Source organism: Humulus lupulus, chromosome 9 (genome assembly GCF_963169125.1).
Source record: "Humulus lupulus chromosome 9, drHumLupu1.1, whole genome shotgun sequence".
Lineage (NCBI taxonomy): Eukaryota > Viridiplantae > Streptophyta > Magnoliopsida > Rosales > Cannabaceae > Humulus > Humulus lupulus.
The window spans coordinates 144,093,749-144,106,334 of NC_084801.1; the positions used below are offsets into that span (position 1 = coordinate 144,093,749).

General features: G+C 38.2%; 1 non-coding gene across 1 annotated transcript; it reads left to right on the forward strand.

The window, feature by feature from the left end:
- Nucleotides 1-8,795: 8,795 nt before the first annotated feature.
- LOC133802917 (small nucleolar RNA R71) lies at nucleotides 8,796-8,902 on the forward strand. The gene has a single exon (XR_009877660.1). It is a non-coding gene; the product is annotated as a small nucleolar RNA R71 (small nucleolar RNA).
- Nucleotides 8,903-12,586: the final 3,684 nt, after the last annotated feature.

Sequence of the window (12,586 nt, forward strand, 5' to 3'; positions counted from 1 at the left end):
AATATGTTGTAGAATCATGAAACTTAGTTAAAACTATTAAAAATGCTATCATAACACCATCCAAGCATAGAAAAACTTAACAAATATTAATACAAAAATGATCTTATCAAATTCCCCCACACTTGAATATTTCTAGTCCCTTAGCAAAACACTAAAATAACAAAACTAAAAATAAAACAAACTAATCTAGACTCACTAAACAACGGTCTTGTCAAAAGCTTGAATGTCTCTGAGAATCATACAAATAAGTAATGCCAAAACAATTCAGATTTTCATACTCATTAGAATTTCAACTCCATATGTAATTTACCATTTGATTTTCAAAAATAATTTACTAAGCACTTAATCACAACACCAACTCAAATGCATCAAATTTAATCCATACTTGCCAAATCATTTTCTTTTAAATCAGTCCCTATATACCAAAATGTTTTTCAATGAAAAGCATCCACTCCATAGACATTAACCAATCATTCTCCACTAATATAAACACACAATGATCAAAAATCAAAAGGTCTTTATAGGCTTGTAATATAAGGCTAAGGTTAAGGGTAGTTGAGAAAGATACATTTAAGCTCAAATCACACCATAGCATACATCAATTTCATTCTTTGAACTTGCCCCAAATTTTTCCATACAAATCAAGAAGTACCTATTTTTTTTTCTTACTCTTCTTTCCATAATGATCTCACTATTTCCCCCACACTTATACTTTTGCAAAATTTGCATATATGCATTTTCTTTCATTGCAAATCTTTTTTTTTTCTTTTGTTTTTTGTTTTTTTTTCATAATATTCCAATGAGAGAAATAGAGATCATACACCAATTACAACCAAACAAATAACCCATAATTATTTCCCCCTTTTTTTTTAAACCATCCCACAAGATCAAATCATATATATAACTATGGTGTAATGGGTGACTAAAAGAAATATTTTTCAAGGAAGTTTAAGGTCAAACATTTCGGTTCATAGAAGAAAAGAAATAGTCATCATGGCTCAAACATGGGAAACTAGGGATTATCATATAATAGGTTGGCTTGAACAGCTCAAACGATCCAAAGAACTGCCTTAATCATCTTCCTAATCATGTGTACTTATGATTTCGCCTCGAACAATTGACTAATGATTTCTAGAGTGGTTGGGACTTCAATTTTTTTTTGTTTTTCAACAAGCATAATTTTTTTTCCAACACATTTAAGTGGTGAATTCAATCGTGCATAGAATGAAAAAAACAACATAAATCAAAATAGCAATTCACATAGGAGTCAAGCACACAAATCATACAAAATTCCTCATTGTCTGACATCACTTTAAGCATAATTCAAAATTTCATCATCGACCAATGCTTTCAACAAGACCAACACTAGCAAACACTAAAAAAAACGAAAAGAACAGAAAATTAACAAACAGATCAAAACATTAATTTTCTTCCCCCCCCCACACTTAAACAGTACATTGTCCTCAATGGACTTAAGAAAAGAGAAGAAAGAAAAACTCCCTCATAACACATCATTCCTCAGGAATGTCCATATCTGCCGCTCCAGCAACATCCTCATCAACAGGGGCCTGATATGGCACCATGGGCATGGGAACCGGTGGTGGGTATGGCTGCAACCAAGTAGGAGCAAGTGGATATGTAGACATATCAACGTTCAAACGAGCCTGATCCATTCTGTAACAAATATCCTGATAGCTTGCATATTCGACAAACCTCTGGTTGTGGTCCAGGATATGCTGAGTATTCGCCCGAATATCAAGGCGACCATAATAAACCTCCTGCTCCAAAGCTTGTAAGCGCTGCTGGGTGGTCCTTCTACTATCGTTCAGAGGAGGAACAGGGGCCGGAGTAGAAGATTGGCCTTGATCATTAACTTGAACAACAGTTTTCCCCTTCAATCTATCAAGGGTATTATGATCAATGATGCGCAATGGATGCACCTTGTCTTCAGACTCATCCCACCGAACACCGGCCTGCTTACATAATGCTGTGATTAAAGAGGGAACATAAAAGCCATTCGTCACTTGATTCATACTTCGAATGATAGAAGCATGAATAATTTGGCCCACATTAATGTTTTTGTCTGTCAGAATTGCATAAAGAAGAATTGCTTCGTGAATATCCACATGACCAAGTTGTGCCGTTGGAATTAATTTGGCCCCAATGAACCACTGCCAAGCCTTTGTGTTACTATCCAGGTACGCGGCTTTTATGTAGCGAGGAGCCCCATTATTATATAAATTCCAAACAGCACCTGGCATTGCAATTTCATCAATCACAGCTTGATGATCAAAATTATCCTTAACTGCACCATATTCATCTCGCTGAAAGTGAGGTAGCTCATAATAGTTATTAATATCAGCTGCTTTGAAGGACACTTTTACACCTCTCACTTTCACCTTATAATTTTCATGAGCCACAGCGTTGGCATAAAACTCACGAACTATAGGACCAATGGCCGGTTCAGGATGAGCACATAATTTCTCCCAACCTCGAGACTCAATTTGATGCATGAGGAAAGGTTGATCATGGTGCATATGAAGATCAAATCCTCGCTCAGGGACCCATGCCTTATCATGACCAGTGGCATTCAAGTAGCTCTCATAGGCCTCCATAGACACAAATTTTAGGGGATCGTATGGAATTGGTGTCGATGAAGAGGCTTGGTTCCTATTTGACTTTGGAGCCATGGCTGTTCAAAAAGTAGAAAAATAAAGAACAAGCACCCAACAACACCATTGTTAGTCATTAGAAGATTAAGAGAAAAAAAATACCACAATGGCCAACATTAATCTTTCCAAAGTTTAAATGCCCCCATATCCAAGGTCAAAGTGACACAATGCATCACTCAACTCCTACATAACAAATTCTAACTCATTACAAGAACACTAAATCCCCAACCATATACTCCATTCCTCACAAACTTTTTATCAAACACATAGAGTGCATATAAAAACCATCTCCAACAAATTATATACCATGAAGCAAAATTTCCCAAACAATTAAAATGTCCATGAATTAATAATCAAAGTAATACAAAGGACATGGATTATCAAAATAAACTCCCACACTTATATTTCTAAAATACACCACACTTCAATTATTCAAGTAAGAAAACAAATATTTTATTTCAAGAAAAACTTACTTGATGAAATGAATGAATGAATGTGCAAATCTTCTTGGATTATATATGAAATGTGAAATGAAATGCAGCAAACAAAAGAGAATGTGTGGATTTCGGAATAGTGTGGGGAAATTCGGAGTAGTGTGTTTATGGAAATGTGTTGATGGAGATATGGGGGAATTAAGATGGGGATGTGTTTATAGAGTAATAGAAACAAGGGGAAATGTAGGAATTGAGAGGGGTTTGTGATGAGAATGATGGGAAAAAGAAGAAAGAGGAATGAGGGTTTTGGTGTGTTTTAGATAAATGATGAAATGGAAATTTTAAATTTTAAAGTGCTGAAAACGTTCGTAGGCCACGGCTTGTGAATTGCGTGTTGCGGCCTACACAAACCTGACGCCATTCAGTTTATTTGTCTGAAAAAGGGCCGCGGCACGCCATAGACGAGCCGCGGCCTGCGAAGCCTTTTTCTGAATTTCCTCTCGTGTGCCGCGGCTTGCGAACTCCTGAAGCACTTTTTCGGATAAAAGGGCCGCGGCACACCATAGACGAGCCGCGGCCTGGGAACTCCTGATGCAATTTTTTCACTTTTTCTCGTAAAAGGGCCGCGGCCTACCTTGCCCTGATGCCTAGTTTTTCCCTTTTCTCATAAAAGGGCCACGGCACACCAAAGACGAGCCGCGGCCTGAATTGTCCTGATCCCTTTCATCATTATTTTTTAAAACTTTTTCATCATTCATTTTTTTTTCACGATTTTCACGGTTCTAAGTACAGAAATTAAACTAAAATTACCTCAACAAAACAAAAAATAAAATAAAAACATAATGTTCAATTTAAATAATGAAAATAAACTAATTTACAAAGTAGCTAAGTTTATCGTCGCTAGCTCGACTTAATGCTTCATTCATCAACATATATCGGATCAATGAGATGAATCACCGCAGCTTGTTCTTCCCCCATTGATTCATAATATGGCTTTAATCTCTGACCATTCACCTTGAATGACTTTCCGGTACTTGGACTTACAACTTCGACCGCTCCATGAGGAAAAACTTTGGTAACAATGAACGGACCTAACCAACGAGACTTCAACTTCCCAGGAAAAAGTTTAAGGCGAGAGTGATACATGAGAACTTTCTGACCTTCCACAAAACTCTTCCGAAGAATATGCTTGTCATGAAAAGCTTTGGTTTTCTCCTTGTAGATTCTTGAACTCTCATATGCTTCATTGCGTATTTCTTCTAACTCATGCAATTGAAGCATTCTTTGTTGTCCTACAGCAACCATGTCCATGTTACACTTCTTTACAGCCCACCACGCCTTATGCTCTAGCTCAACCGGTATATGGTAAGGCTTCCCATACACCAACCGATAAGGTGACATACCGATAGGTGTTTTATATGCCGTACGATACGCCCACAAGGCATCATCTAGCCTTGTACTCCAATCTTTCCGGTTTGGATTTACAGTTTTCTCAAGAATCAATTTGATTTCACGATTAGAAACCTCCGCTTGCCCGTTGGCTTGTGGATGATAAGCAACTGTCACCTTGTGAGTTACACTATAGCGTCGAAACAATGCCTCTATACTCTTGTTACAAAAATGAGTGCCTCGATCACTAAGTATAGCCTTAGGTGTACCAAAACGCACAAAAATGTTGGAGCGAATGAATTCCACTACTGTTTTTGAATTGTCCTTTCTAGTTGCAATTGCTTCTACCCATTTAGACACATAGTCTACTGCCAATAAAATATATTCATAGCCAAAAGAGAATGGGAACGGTCCCATGAAATCCATACCCCAAACATCAAAGATCTCAAGAATTAAAATAGGAGTTTGAGGCATTTGATCCTTGGCCGTTATGTTACCAACTCGTTGACAACGATCACATGCCTTACAATAAGTATAAGCATCTTTGAAAATTGTGGGCCAATAGAAACCACTGTCAAATATCTTACGAGCTGTCCTCTTAGGTCCAAAGTGTCCACCACAAGCATAAGCATGACAAAAAGCAAGGATGGAACGAAATTCAGATTCCGGTACACACCTTCGAATGATTTGATCAGTACAATGCTTCCAAAGATAAGGTTCATCCCATATGTAGTGGCGAGCATCATGCTTGATCTTGTTCCGTTGTGCTTGTGTGAGATCACTTGGTAACTCCTTTGAAGCAAGGTAGTTTACAATGTCGGCATACCAAGGAATAACTTCTTGCATGGCGAGGAGTTGTTCATTCGGAAATTTTTCTTCTATGGGCAAATTATCTTCATCCCGAATAAGACGACTCAAGTGATCCGCCACCCTATTCTCAGAACCCTTTTTATCTTTTATCTCCAAATCGAACTCTTGAAGAAGTAAAATCCACCGGATCAGCTGAGGCTTGGCTTCTTTCTTTGCCAATAGATAGCGAAGAGTAGCATGGTCGGTATAAACCATCACTTTAGTTCCAATCAAGTATGACCGAAACTTTTCCAATGCAAAAATGACTGCCAAGAGCTCTTTTTCTGTGGTGGAATAATTAAGTTGAGCATCATTAAGAGTGCGAGAAGCATAATATATAACATGAGGAAGCTTGTCAACTCGCTGCCCAAGAACAGCGCCCACGGCATAGTCACTTGCATCACACATGAGTTCAAATGGTAGCTCCCAATTCGGTGGCTGAATTATAGGAGTTGTAGTCAGAGACTCTTTTAATAAGTTGAAAGCCACTAAACAATTCTCATTAAACTCAAACTTTACGTCTTTTTGGAGAAGGTTGCATAGTGGTGTGGAAATTTTAGAGAAATCCTTAATAAATCTCCGATAAAACCCAGCATGCCCAAGGAATGATCGCACTTCTTTCACACTAGTTGGAGATGGTAGAGAACGAATTAAATCAATCTTTTCCTTATCGACCTCTTTTCCCTTGACTGAAATCACATGACCCAAAACTATACCATGGTTTACCATAAAATGGCATTTTTCCCAATTAAGCACAAGGTTAGTTTCAATACACCGCTGGAGTACCAAAGTGAGATTATGAAGGCAGCGATCAAATGAGTCACCATAAACACTAAAATCATCCATAAAAACCTCGATGATGTTTTCAATATATTCTGAAAAAATGCTCATCATACATCGCTGAAATGTGGCAGGAGCATTACATAACCCAAACGGCATTCGTCGGAAAGCGAATGTACCAAAAGGGCATGTAAAGGTTGTCTTCTCTTGATCTTCAGGAGCTATAACAATCTGATTATATCCCGAATAACCGTCAAGAAAACAATAATAAGGATGACCCGCTAACCTCTCAAGCATCTGATCAATGAACGGTAATGGAAAGTGATCTTTACGGGTTGCCGCATTCAACTTTCGGTAGTCTATACAAACTCGCCACCCCGTTTGCATTCTTTTTGGTACCAGCTCGTTTTCATCGTTCTTTACCACTGTGATTCCAGACTTCTTTGGCACTACCTGAACAGGACTCACCCATTGACTGTCGGAAATTGGGTAAATAATACCCACACTAAGGAGCTTCAGTATCTCCTTTTTCACAACCTCCATCATAGGTGGATTCAATCTCCGTTGCGCCTCACGTGTTGGTTTAGACCCTTCTTCAAGTAAAATTCGGTGCATGCACATGGAAGGGCTAATCCCCTTAATATCCGCAATAGACCAACCAATGGCTGTTTTATACTCTTGGAGTACTCTCATTAATTTTTCTTCTTAGACTTGATTAAGATCTCTTGCAATTATAACCGGGAGTGTCTCGTTCCTCCCCAAGTAAACATATTTGAGATGCTCTGGAAGTGGCTTCAACTCAAGTGTAGGAGCTTGAACAATTGATGGCTGCAATTTCTCATTAGAAATCGACAAATTAAGAAATGCAACCTTCTTAAGAGTCTTGTCAAAACCACTATTGAGTGTGGTTATGACATCCTTGATCTCATGAGACAAATCTTCATCGGTCAACACAAGATGCTCTCTCAACGCAACCTCCAAACAATCTTCATTATGCAAATCTAAAACTCGTTGAGAAAGAATATCCAACACATCAAGAGAGTAAACAACATGCACATCACTTGGATATCTCATAGCCTCAAAAATATTAAATCAAATTGTCTCCCCATCAAATTCCATGGTCAACGTACCGTCATGCACATCAATCTTAGTTCTCGCAGTCTTCATGAATGGTCTCCCCAACAAAATTGGAGTGGAGCATGGAATAGATTCATCTTCCATATCAAGAACATAAAAATCAGCCGGAAACACCAATTCATTTACTTGAACTAAAACATCTTCTATTACACCCCTGGGATAAGCATTCGACCTATCAGCAAGTTGAATAATCACCCCCGTTTCTTCAAGTGGACCGAGATTCAATGAAGCATAAATGGAGAATGGCATGACATTGATAGAGGCTCCCAAATCCAACATACACCGCTCAATTCTTTTATTACCAATAGTGCAAGGGATAGTAAAAGTACCAGGATCCTTACACTTTGGTGGGAGCTTCTTTTGAAGAACTGCGGAAACATTCTCCCCCACACTAACTTTTTCATTACCCCTCAACTTACGCTTATTAGTACACAACTCTTTCAAAAACTTGGCATAGCGCGGCACTTGTTTAATAGCGTCAAGAAGAGGAATATTCACTTCAACCTTTCGGAATGTATCAAGAATCTCCTTGTCAACCTCTTCCTTTTTAGTCTTTTTCAGTCTGCTCGGGAATGGAGGTGGAATGACAATAGTAGGCTTAGGGTTGAGTTGTGTAGGGGTGGTTGGATTTGGAGGAACATCTTCATTAACTGAGCAATCAACTAGTGGTTCGAATGAAAATTTACTGGGCATTGGAGGACTAGGTGGATCATATTGCGTCCCACTTCGCAAAGTTACTGCACTAGCATTCTCCTTGGGATTCATCTCAGGTTGTGAAGGCAATTTATTCGACAGATGAGCCTCCAACCGGTTATATGATGCTGCTAATTGTCCCACCTGATTCTCCAAACTTTTGATGGAAGCTTGGGTGGTTTGCTGAAATTGAAGAGTATTTGTAGCAAGTGCATTGATTAAATCCTCAGTAGAAGGTTTGGCACTTGGTGGTGGAGCAGCCTGCGGTGGTTGTGATGGTCTAGGTACATAATTATTCTGAGACCTCTGTTGTGTAGTGAAACCAGGTGGTCTTGCTACTGTTGGTTGTGGAGCTATTTGTTGTTGATTCCCATATCGAAGGTTTGGATGATCACGCCAGCCAGGATTATAAGTTTGTGAAAATGGTTGATAATACATCTGACGTAATTGACCAGGGAAATTTCCTACAGCGTTAACACCCTCAGTTTCTCCCTCCACTAGAGTAGGGCACGTATCAGTAGGGTGCCCCACTACTTGACAGATTCCACATGGCCGCACCTGTTGGCCCAAAGCTAGTTGTTGTACCACTGCAGTTAATTGAGCCAATTGTTGACCCAGCTGATTAGCATTAGAGGTGCTCACTTCATTAGCTGATTTGGGCGGTGGAACAGGATCTTGACGAATGCCAAACTGTTGTGAGTTAGCAGCCATATTAGAAATCAAGCTCCTGGCTGCAGCAGGAGTCTTATCAACTAGTGCACCCCCACTGGCTGCATCGATCATACTCCTATCCAGTGATTGTAATCCTTCATAAAAGTACTGAATGAGGAGCTGTTCACTTATCTAATGATGAGGGCAGCTAGCACACAACCTCTTAAATCTCTCCCAATACTCATACAAAGACTCTCCTGTATATTGCCTTATACCACATATCTCTTTCCTGATGCTTCCAACTTTAGATGCTGGAAAGTATCGTTCTAGGAACATAGTCTTCATACCATTCCAAGTTTCAACAGTACCAGGTGGAAGATAGTACAACCACTCTTTAGCTGCATCCTTTAGGGAGAAAGGAAAAGCTCGCAGCTTAATCTGTTCCTCAGTCACTGCAGCGGGTTTCATACTAGAACAGACAATATCAAACTCCTTCAAATGTTTATTCGGATCCTCACCAGGCAGCCCATGGAAAGAAGGCAATAAGTGGATGAAGCCCGATTTGAGTTCAAAGTTTACATCCAACGGTGGATATTGGATGCATAGTGGTTGTTGGTCAAGATTTGGCGCTGCCAACTCTTTCAATGTCCTTTGCTGAGCCATTGTTCTATAGGATCGAACTGAATCGTCAGAATCAGATTCGTTGTCAGACGGTAATGGCACTTTAACAGGATTTTCTTGCGGAGTAAGACGTTGAAAGAGCAGATTATCAGTAAGAATTCTTGAAGACCGAGAAGTTGACGATGACTCAAGAGATTGTTTAAGCCGAGATAACCTTTCTTGAGTATCGTCTTCACCAGACATATACACCTGATAATTCCACAGTAAGAACTAATTAGTCACAAATAAATAAATGTGAATAATAAAGAGAATAACAATAGTCCCCGGCAACGGCGCCAAAAATTTGATGGCTGTCGTATACCACACAAATTTAACAATAATTTTTCTTTCAATACTTTCAATTATTTCAGTATAATAGTAAGTACAGGTCGAACCCACGAGGACTATCGTTCACTTTATTATTCAAGAATTAACACTGAAACTTAAAAGGGGATTTTGATTTTTTATGCAAAATTCAATAACATAAATTAGAAAGCAAAATAAAGATTTGGATTACGATATTAAAAAGCAGCTAAAGGTTAATCTCCACCCTCAACAATCATTCCTAATCACTAATAATAAATATTATTCCAATTTCTCAATTAAACTATTAACCCCGCAGATAACGCTAAAGCAGACAATTATCCCAGTCTCCCTATTATAAGTAATCAAGGCGAAGCGCTCAATAATTAACTCTTTTATCTAAGCAATAAATCTATGAAGCATACAATCTATTTAACTTAGATAAAGCATTAAGTTCTATGGAAACAAGTTAATCTAGGCAATAAATTAATGAAGCATATAATTCATTTAACCTAGGTTCTATTTTTCATCACAATCAACAATTCTTTTGACTTAACTATCAATTGCAATTTATCACACACACTTAGAATCCTAAACTATTAGGTGAGTAGTAATTCTAAGATGACAATTGAACAATGTAAAACCTTAATTAGTTGGCCACCTAACAAGAAATTACAAGATTCATAACATTCAATTGGAAAAATAGAAACAATCTAATATTGAGAGAAATTAAAGAACAATATTCATTATTAATAATCAAGAATTCATGTCTTGGGTTTTGAATTAACCCTTAACCTAAAAAGAATCTACTCCATAATTGTAATCATAATCACAAACATAATTATAATTAAAATTAAAGAGATAAAGGGAAGAAAAGAACTAGATTGATGAACAAAAGTAATGTAGTCTTGTAGTCTTTTCTTCAGCCTCCTTTCAGTCTTTTTGTCTCTCTACCGTAATCAAAACTTAATCTAAAATTAACCCTAATAATTATTTATAGTCTCAATTAAATTCTAATTAAAAAGAAACAAAAAATCTGAAAACGACGTTGCAAGCCGCGGCCTGAAAAATGCGAGCCGCGCCCTAGAACAAAAACTGTGCCTAAATCTGTCCCTTAGGCAGCGGCCTGGAAATTACGTGCAGTGGCCTGAGTTTTTTGCGCAGCAGCCTGTCTGGAAGAAAAAATTCTGAAATTGCAATTTCCATTTAAAGTGCCGCGGCCTACCTCCAAATTCTTCAATTCTTGATCTTAGAAGGCTTCCACGTTGCCACCACTTCCACATTTCAATCCCGAAAGCTTTGAATACTCCTAAAACTTTATTTTAACTACACTTGCCATCAAAATGTCAGATTTATCATCATAAAACGCAACGTAGAAAATATGTTGTAGAATCATGAAACTTAGTTAAAACTATTAAAAATGCTATCATAACACCGTCCAAGCATAGAAAAACTTAACAAATATTAATACAAAAATGATCTTATCAAAAATACATCTTTTAAAATTAAAAATTTATTTCCGAACTTCAGACGAGCTCTTCCTCTAGCTTGGACCGCAATGAACGCTCCGTTCCCAACTCTAAGCTTTAAGCCGCCTTCGTTCACTTCCTCCCACGATTCAAGAAGCTGTAAAGAGTTACAAACATGGTTAGTAGATCCAGAATCAATAATCCAAACAGAGTTATCATTCTCTAAAATACATGTTTCTAAGATAAATGAACTATAATCATTACCTTTGTTTTTATCTGCTAGAAACTTGGGGCAATCTTGTTTCCAATGCCCCTTTTCTTTGCAGTGAAAACATTTACCTTTACCTTTCTTGTTTTTCTTGTTTTTCCCCTTAGGCGTCTGTGCACTTGGTTGTGCACTCGCCTTTGCAGCTTTTGCAGGCTTGGGGTTATTGTTTTGCCCACCTTTCCTCTTGTTTCCAGCTTTTGAAGATGAAGCTTGGTTAGCTTCAGCCTTAGCTGGATCAACAGCAGTAGTAGTAGTTGTCTTCTTTTCTCCTCCCTTACTAGGTCCACCCATAATAGACTCAAAAGTCTGAAGCTCATTCATGAGCTGTGTCAGACAATAGTTGAGTTTATTCAACACATAGTTGGTTGTGAATGGAAGGAAAGCTGGAGAAAGACTATTGAGGATTAAGCCAACTTGAGTTTCCTCATCTATTATGGCTCCGTGCAGTTCAGCTTCCTGAAAGTAGTTTGTCATCTTGATCAGGTGATCACGAACATGTTGAGAAGGTGCCATTCGAGCATTGGCATATTTCTTGGTGGCCTCAAAATGAGTCTGCGCTGACTTGGCACCAGACATGTCTTGGAGCTGATCCATGATTTCGTAGGCTGTCTCGACATTCTCCATCTTTGTCTTGAGAGTGTCGACCATACTAGTCAACGTGTAGTACCGCGCCTTGTTGTTAGCCGCCTGCCAACGCTCATACTTGTCCCTCACAGACTTGGTAGCTCCTTCAGCTGGAACTTCCGGGGATTCCTCAGTCATGACGAACTTGGAGTTGTCACCTATCAACACAATGTTGATGTTTTGCTTCCATTTAAGGAAGTTTTCTCCAGTGAGTTTCTCCATCGAAAGTTGAGAAAGGATGGGAGTAGACACAGCCATAACTCAAAACTACAAAGTACCAATAAAAAAGAAATCAATCACATTTGCTCAATAAAACTTCTATTCACACAAATTTCAAGAAATAGCACAACATATACCAAAAATATGTAAGATATGAGAAAAAATACCAAAAACAATCATATCTCTATTTCTTTAGGTTTTTAAAAAATCTATGATATCCTTGTCCCGGTTGGCGAGAGTCAAAAATATCACTAGTTAAATAGAGTTGTAAACTCATTCAATAATGGACACCATTATTAACAACCTACTATTCGATCAAAATAAGAAAACAAAATCTCTTATTTTATGAGCTAGACCCACGGTTTCAATAATCATAGATTTAGTCCTAGTAGTCACCGTAGGGGTGAGTCTAGTAGAATTTGACCTATAATTATCTAT